General features: G+C 34.8%; 2 non-coding genes across 2 annotated transcripts; one reads left to right on the forward strand and one right to left on the reverse strand.

Annotated features, from left to right (window-relative positions):
- The first annotated feature begins 3,133 nt into the window (after positions 1-3,133).
- TRNAC-GCA (transfer RNA cysteine (anticodon GCA)) lies at positions 3,134-3,204 on the forward strand. The gene has a single exon. It is a non-coding gene; the product is annotated as a tRNA-Cys (tRNA).
- Positions 3,205-5,399: 2,195 nt separating this feature from the next.
- TRNAD-GUC (transfer RNA aspartic acid (anticodon GUC)) lies at positions 5,400-5,473 on the reverse strand. The gene has a single exon. It is a non-coding gene; the product is annotated as a tRNA-Asp (tRNA).
- Between the last annotated feature and the right edge of the window lie 4,013 nt (positions 5,474-9,486).

Below are 9,486 nucleotides of genomic sequence, written 5' to 3' on the forward strand. Positions count from 1 at the left end.
CGCTAAAACTTGTCCCTTTTAATACATTTACCCTCGTAACCGGGGGTTTTGATGCATACAAGTATTTTTGTTGGAACGTTGGTATATAACTAATGGGATGCTTAGAGTGTCCCCATTACCCGATAACATGATCTTGTCAAGATCGGTATAAACGATCTTTCCCTCGTGTTCGGCTATAGCGAAAACCCCGAATTGAGAGCCGCTTGCGTTCAACCCAGTTCAACAATGCACTTCTCGGATCGAAAAGTGGAACTGCTTGACGTTGCATATTAGAACTCATTAAAGCCCGATTCGCATCATTGTGTTCAATAAAAGGAATGAGCGAAGCTCCAATAGAAAAATATTGGAAGGGGAAAATGCTCAAGATGAATCTGTTCCCATGCAATAGTCGAATTCTTGACAAGATCGAAATGGAACAACCTGTTCTTCTTGAATACCCCGATTCAATGCCAAAAATTACCTGCCGCTACCATATAGTATTCATCTCTACTTGGTGATAAATAAACCACGCATTACCTCTTTTGATTTCTCATAAATTTCATAAAAAGGTCTTTCTAAAGACCCCCAATGACCAATCCTCGCATGAATTGCTAAAGATCCAATGAGTCCAACATTTATTCCTTCAGATGTGTCAATTGGGCAAATACGCCCATAGTGACTAGGATGGATATCTCAGATCCGAAAACTCAAGTTAAGCCTGTCAACCCCCAGACCCAAATAACTCAATTTTCTCCCATGAACTATTTGTGTCAATGGATTCGTTCGATCTAAAACTTGAGATAAGGGGTGTAGGCCAAAAAACGATTCATAAGTGGTTGTTAATGGAGTGGAAGTTACCAAATTATGAGGAGTCGGTATCAATTTATGCCTAATTGCTCCACCTATAGTTACTCGAACCGCATTTTCTAAACGAACCAGAGCCAATCCGAATTGATCTTGTAACAGATCCGCTACGGAACGAATACGTTTATTTTTCAAGTGATTCATATCGTCAAGTGTACCCATTCCAAATTTCATTCTGATCAAATGATCCGCAGCTGCCAATACATCTCGCGGTAACAAAAATGTAATGTTCTGAGGTATATCAAGATTAAGTCTCCGGTTCATATTTCGTCGACCAATCCTTCCTAATTCACATCTTTGTTGAAAAAATTTCTTTTGTAATTCCTTACATACGGATTCAGAAAATACCGGATCCCCGCCTACACAAGCAAATTGTTGATAAAACTCCAAAATGGCATTTTCTTTTGATCCAATCTTTTTTTTCTCCTTATCATTCGGGAAAGACAGGAAAATTTCAGGGTAGCAAACATTATCTATAATTTCTCTTAGATTCGAACCCATAGCTGATGATGGAACTAGAATAGATACTTTTTGTTTCCTACTCACACGCGCCCATATCCTTGCTTTTCTATCAATCTCTAATTCTGATCTTCCTCCCCAATCTGATATTATGGTACCGTATAGACCAAAATTCCGTTATGGTCCAACTCCGAACGGTAATAAATACCGGGGCTTTGCAATATTTGATTGATCACAATTCTGTATATTCCATTTACTATAGAGGTTCCTGTGGAATTCATTAGAGGAATGTTTCCAATAAATATGGTTTGTTCTTGCGTATCCCTACCGGTTTTCCAAATTAACCCGGCACATATAATTCAAGAATATGTGAGTGATTCATACACGATCTCTTTCTTTTATCAAAGGTTCGACCAATTGATATGTTTCCACAAATAATTGAAATTCAATTTCTTGATCTCAGTATCTTCAATTTTTGGAAACTTATAAAGTTCTTCCTCCAATCCCCGATCAATGAATCTACAAAATCCCTCAAATTGTATCCGACTAAACCCGTGTATTGTTGAGATTCCCTCATTTCCATCCCGAGCATCTTTAGTTTCCCATTTATCGAAAAAATCCCACTCATTTTCCAAGTCTCATTCTTCATCGAACCATATGATATGGATCGATCTAGTAATGATATGGATTGATCTAGCAATGATGGAATGTATATTCTGTTTTCTCAATCACATGAAATTTTACCGAACTCCATATCATAGATATAATGTATGAAATAATGATGAGCGAGAAATAAAGATAATTTTCTACTCAAATTAGAATTTGCAACAGATACAAATGGAAATGAATTCATAAAACATTCCTGTAAATAAAATTATGACGCTTTTAGACTTATGGAGCTTTGTATAGAATATCAAAAGTGATCCAACTTCTACCTATTATTATGATATTAGGATCTGGTTAGGTACCGAGAAAAGTAAATGGATTCAGGATTGGATCTGTTCTCTATGAATGAGATAAAGACAGAAAAAGAACCTTGCAGAGTTTACCTTTTTTTAGCACTTAACTTTTTGCGGGATTTCCTTGTTCAAAACGATTCGCAGAAAAGAGAGTAATTTTACCCATTTGTTAGTCGAATTAAGAGAATACAATTGAAGTGCCCAAAAGGGGTTTTTTTATTAAGCACACGAAGATATAGCTATCCGCATATCGCTTATCCCATCCCCGCCCCGGGTAACGCTGGCCATGCTATATCATAATTTCTATTTGATGATATTCAATGAAAAATTGAAGCACGCTAATTACCTTAATTCCCTATAGGCATATCATATATAAATAAGATCCGGGATTATATATATCCTGTAACGATTTTGTTCTAGGGTTTACATATACACATAATTGTTGTTATACTTTTAATTGAAATAGGTTGATTATTTAATATTATTGATAAACAATTATTATTGGTTGTGTATCAATTGAATTTTCTTATGCCATTAAATTAAGGAAGCACAATTTGAGATCCAAGAACTTGTTAATTCATTAACAATCAATAGTTAATGGGTCCAATTTGGACTGAATTTTTTATTGTGTGATTCAAAAAAAAATTTCTTTCAAAAAGGAGGGAAGTTTTTAAGCCTTGTGTGTTTTGGTATTTGAGATACTATACAATTAAACAATTAATCAAAGGGTATCCACCGGCTCCAATAAAAAATGGAAGGATTTCTTTTAGGTTTATTAGGAAAGGAATAAGGAAAATGGGATTCAAGGCAGAAAAAAAAAGATTAAGTCTAAACCTAAAAAAAAGAAGATTTCCATCTATTTTTATCGTTTTGGCGGCATGGCCGAGTGGTAAGGCGGGGGACTGCAAATCATTTTTCCCCAGTTCAAATCCGGGTGTCGCCTAATCAATAAAAAAATTCGAAATACCTTTGCTTGCTGATATATTTATATATTATTATATATATAATATCAGTCGCCGGTCCTTGTCCTTGCCTAGCATAAACAGAGGAAAGGGGCTCGAGCTTCGATACTTGCTTGATTTTAATTTAAAAAGCTGGAGGTTCTATAAAAGACTATCAATCCTTGAGCCTCGGATTACAGGGAGGGTTTTAGTATAGGAAGGGTGGGGAGTTGGTAGTTGTGTAAAGGGTGGAATAGACTTTGTATATGGGCTCACGAGAATTTATAAGTGCTCAGACATTCAATCAATATTGGATGAATAATTGGCTTCCTTTATAGAATAGATAAAATAAAAAGTTTTTATTTTTCAACTCTTTTATTCTTTTTTTTCGGTAACACCCAGGCAAGAATGTAATAGAAGGTCCCCCGAGTGTCTTTGTGAAATACTCGGGGGTCATAAGGATTAGATCAAACAGTAGATAGAGATATGTGATAGATAGTGCTCTATCTTGATTGTATATTCTTATGCTTTTTTATTATTATAAATGAGATGAAGGGTAACAAAAGAAACAATAAGTCTTACTATTCCTACATGTTCCGTTAAGAGCATCGCCTTGATAATTACAAGAAAGTAACTGTAGATCTTGCTTGTACTTAATTCTTCCGAATTCTAACAGAAATCAAATATAAACTTGTTATGGGTAGGGTTATTGGATTTGTTCATCAATAGCCTTCATTCAGAATCCCTTTTTGACTCTGTGCCATTGATTACATTATTATTACTGATCAATAATGGAAGAATTTCTTCATATTTATAGAGACGGGGGACATAATTCACATGGATATAGTAAGTCTTGCTTGGGCTGCTTTAATGGTAGTCTTTACTTTTTCCCTTTCACTCATAGTATGGGGAAAAAGTGGACTTTAGGGTCATTACTAATTTAATTGAGTTGAGTAATCAAATCAAACTGTATCAATAGTTTCATACATCGTTCTACAAAGCTAAAAAAAATATCTCCATCTCCGTTTCAAAATTATACGGGAATCCGGTAACATTAAGTGTAAGTAATGTAATAGATGAAGAATTACCTTTCAATAAAAAAAATATTTCATTCAATGATTCCCATGTTCGTATTTTGAAAGTAAGATGACCGGGTTTCTTTTACTCTGCCCATACCTCCTTCCATTGATTTGATTGTTTCGGCGTATCCCAGGACCCATATTGGAAATAAATAATAAGAAAACTAGTAATTAGAAGCGTAAGACATAAGAGTAAAAGTAGGCATTCGATTATATCGTATCGATCGAAATCGGTACAAATAAAATGTCAAATGGATGTAGCAAAGAACTCGAATTGGGTTACTATTTATATGTATATTACATATATATTGATATTTATATGTTTATATATATATATAAATATACAATACAGTACAACCTTCTAAGTTTATATTTATATAATAATCATATGAGATGCGATAGTGTGGTAGAAAGATTCCTATATTTCTATACTATCGCATCTCATATACTGCTGATTTTAATCAGCTCCTTTCATTTCTTCCATTATTGATAAGAACTTATAAGTTAAGCTTGCTTCAAATTAATTATTTTGGCTGACCGTTTTTACGTAAATGATAAGTAAAAAAGCAGTAGGAACTAGAATGAACAGTCAAAGAGCAATAAATGCGAGAATATTGACTTCCATAATTTCATCGTTTTTTATTTCATAATAACTCGGGATCTAATCCCATAGAGATTTTTAATCTTTCTCCTGTAAATTCAATGGGAGGAATACATGCCGATGATATTGAATCGGATCAATATCATGAATAACAATATCTGAGCTATCAAATCTATTCATCGTCAAGAATGGAATAGTATAACATAGGAAGATCCTTTATCCATCTGGAAGAAAAAAACCTAATAAAAAAATTGAATTCCTGATCCAATCAAGAATCCCGTTGAATTTTTCATTCTTTATCCATTTGTTATTTTGTATAACCTACAATCTTCTTTATAGAATCATATAATGAGGTAGCATCTGGCCCATCTTCCACTTCCATTGGTCACAAACCCAAAAAGTAAAAGTGAAACGGAAAAAAGATAAATAAGGACCCCCACTGTGAATTAGACCCTACCCCCCGCCCTCCTTCCCATAAAATAAATAGATGAATTAATGGAGTCATCGGATACTAGGTCGGGACTGACGGGGATCGAACCCGCAACTTCCGCCTTGACAGGGCGGTGCTCTGACCGATTGAACTACAATCCCAGAAAAACAAGGTCTACAGCATACATATTTTTAATGATTTGATTAAAACTATTTCCGTTTAGAATCGTCGTATTGGAACAGAGAAAAGAGTGATGTATTAATATCCACATGTATATGTTCTTTAGTGAGAACGATACGAACTACTAGTAATCTTATTGTCAAATCGATTAATATTAATAATAAATTTTTCAATGAAAAAATTATATTTTTCTTTAATACTTTCCCTATATTTACGGATCATGATATGAATCTAGATCATTGATAAAACATAAAATGAATAATTTACCTACGAAATGAACAATGAAACTCAAAACGTAAGTAAACTAAAACTATTTACGTGTCTATTTTATCAAAGTTTCAACTCTCAATTCTATCAAAATAGAGTGGAGTAACAAATTCGTTCCACTCCTAGTGCTCTAGCATGGATTGTTTTCTAATCTAATTAGTCGTTTTTAAGTCAATGAGAGCTTTACGAAGGTGATTACTACGATACTTACTGAATTTGATTACTTGAATTTAACTACGAATGCTATGGAAATACGATTGTTTGAATCTAGATAAAGAAATTAGAGGGAATTGAATCCACCTCGAATCCAACTTAACAACCTAGCTGAATGTTGTATCTCAATTCTCACGCTTCTCCGCGGCGAGAATTTCGAGTTCTAATCCCTAGTGTTCGTGGCATTTCTACCGAATACTAACTAGCATGTGAGGTCGTCTACCCATTCTCATGGCGAAACACAACCTTCTAGAGTGGAATAGATTCTACAACCAATTCTATACTAACCACTAAGTTTTCATCAAGGCTTCATCAACCCCTCTAATGGAGGTTTTAGCCTTGAGTCATCAAACTAACATTTCCCATTGAATCTAAACTAAACATAATGTAAGAAATTGAAATTTACTTACTTAAACAATAATGATTAAAATCTAATTAACAACTAAGAAATGGTAACCAACAATAATTAAAACAGATCTAATAGATTAAAATACACAATTTGAAATTGATAAAATAACTATTTTATTTATCTAAATCAATCAAGAACAATGATTCAAAGATTTAATCTAAAACAAGAATTGAAAATGGAACTAAAACTTAATTTAATTAATAAAACTAGATCTAGAATTCTATATATTAATTTAGGTCTAACTAGCTACCATTAACAAAGAGTTAAGCTTTTGTTTTTATACATTCAGATCCAAAAATCGTGCATGGGCTTGGAGCCATGTTTTGGGCCAGAGAATCAGGCCCAAAACCCAATTCTTTCAGTCCAAAAAGGCCTCTTCAGCTGCAGTTGGCTTCCACAGACTTTTTGTCCACTTCTTCTCCTCTGATTTGGTCAAGGCTTAGACCCTTGGAAAGCTCTTTCCGATCCGGTCGTTTTGACATAAAGTAGGCCCCATTCCGAGGTCTGAGTCCAAAGATACGACCTTCGGAAGTTCTGCTGACTTTGAGTGTTATTTCTGCCCGCGTTGACTTTGACTTTTCAGCTTTCACCGGGCTTTAGAAAGGCTTTGTCTTCTTGAATCTTGGCCTTTAATCATAGAACTCCTTAGCAACCATTCATTGCTCCTTTATCTCGCTAAAGTGGCACATTTCTGCACATAATGGACTTTGCAACCTGAAATGCATAAAAACACGTAATCAGTGCTAACTCTTAATTATTACTCACATAATTGGTCTAAAAGTATGTCATTCTGGGTTAAAACTACAGTTTTGGGCTCTTATCAATCCACCCCCAAACAGCATTTTGCTTGTCCTCAAGCAAAGATGAGAATTAGAATAAGTGACCAAAAAATGGAGTTCTAACTACTCTCGTTTCGCTGAGTGCGATTGCATTGACCATATGCAACAAGGCCTTAAACCACTAGGAATTCCCTAGTGGACGAGTTATAGCCTCGTGAGAGTTTTCCAAAGAAGGTACTCACAAACTTCATCTATACTACAACGACTAAGAAATAAAACTATTGTTTCCTTATTCATGCTCCAAACTATCTATACATCTCACTAGCTATGAACAAGAATAACCAAGTCACAAACCTAAGCTAATAGATGCATAATACTCAATCATCTATAATAAACATATATACAATGAGTAATACTATGAAATGTCTAGCAGATCCGTTTCTGAAACTCGGAATAGCGTCCTTAAGTAGGTTCTCACAATAATAGTCAAGATACAACACTCGATTTTTCCACTCAAGTTTATTACTCTAGTCGCAGTGATGGGCACACTTTACCTTACAATCTCAATGACACACAAGGAAGTCGGAGTCGATCAAATACATCTGCCACTTACTATCACACTAACATATTCCTAATTGAGCTAAAGGTCTTTATTAGGTGTTTCGGGGATTAGGAGATGGTTTAAGAAGGAAGGAAATGGATATTCAAAAAGGACAAGTCTGAGATAATAGAGTCTTCATATTATGTAACTAGAGAAAACCTTGTTATTTACTTCTGCTTCTACACTTTGTTTCCATCCTTAGCCATATTTTTCTTTTTCTTTTCTCTTTTTGATATTTGATAAAACATAAAATGAAATAGTTTACCTACGAAATGAACGATAAAACTCAAAACGTAAGTAAACTAAAACTAATTTACGTGCCTATATTTATCAAAGATTCTACTCTCAATCCTTTGAGATATAGTGGAGTAGAGTGATTCGTTCCACTCCTAGTCCTTCCGTATGCTATGTTCTCAAGTGTAAGTACTCTAAACTTAAAGTCTAATGAGAGATTTACGAATGAGGCAACTAGACTACGATGCAACTACCCACGAAATGCAACTAGTCGACTATGGGAATAACTAAGGGAATGCTACGTTGATTCGATGATAAGGAGTTAGAGGGGATTGATTCCACCTTAACTTCGACTTAATCCTATTAACGACGAATAATCGTCAGAATCCGAATTGAATCGCTTGAGAACAAGTGGTTCTTCCTAATCCCTAATTACACATGGCATTCCTACCAATTCATAACTAGCATGTGAATGATTAAACCCATTCTCATGGTGAACTAATCGTTTCTAGAGTGGAAAGGAGATTACGATGATTCTACGATATTCGGAATCAAACTTTCATCAAGGCTTCTCAACCCCCTCTAATGGAGGTTTAGCCGAGAATCATTACGCAATCATTTCCGATTACATTTAAACTAAACATGATATAAAGAATTGAAATTTACTTAATTAAACAATAATGAAATCTAATTTAATGACTCAAATGAAATAAAGACAGGAATTGAAATTAGATCTAGGAATGGAAATGACAAAATCGAAATTGATAAAAAATACTACTTTATTGATCTAATCAAAATGAAGAACAAGATTCAAAGGTTTAATCTAATACAATAATTGAAATGGAACTAAACTTAATTAATCTACATGAAAAACTAGATCTAGAATTCATTAATGGAGGCTAACTAATCTAAATCTAATCTAGGTCTAACTATCTACCATTAATAAAGAGCTAAGCTTTTGTTTTTATACATTCAGATCCAAAAATCGTGCATGGGCTTGGAGCCATGTTTTGGGCTAGAGAATCAGGCCCAAAACCCAATTCTTTCAGTCCAAAAAGGCCTCTTCAGCTGCAGTTGGCTTCAATAGACTTTCCGTCCACTTCTGCTCCTCTGATTGCGTCAAGGCTTAGACCATTGGAAAGCTCTTTCCGAGCCGGTTGTTTTGACATAAGGTAGGCCCCATTCCGAGGTCTGAGTCCAAAGATATGTCCTTCGGAAGTTCTCTCGACTTTGTGTCTTTGTTTTACCGGCGTCGACTTTTTTCAACCGGCCGGGCTTTTAGAAAGGCTTTCTCTTCTCGAAACTTGGCCTTTAATCACGGAATTCCTTAGTAACCGACCTTTGCTCCTTTATCTCGCTAAAGTGGCACATTTCTGCACATAATGGACTTTGAAGCCTGAAATGCATAAAACACGTGTCGGTGTTAACTCTTAATTATTACTCACATAATTGGTCTAAAAGTATGACTGTTAAAGGGTTAAAACTACAGTT

This window comes from Coptis chinensis, chromosome 2 (genome assembly GCF_015680905.1).
Source record: "Coptis chinensis isolate HL-2020 chromosome 2, ASM1568090v1, whole genome shotgun sequence".
Classification (NCBI taxonomy): Eukaryota; Viridiplantae; Streptophyta; class Magnoliopsida; order Ranunculales; family Ranunculaceae; genus Coptis; species Coptis chinensis.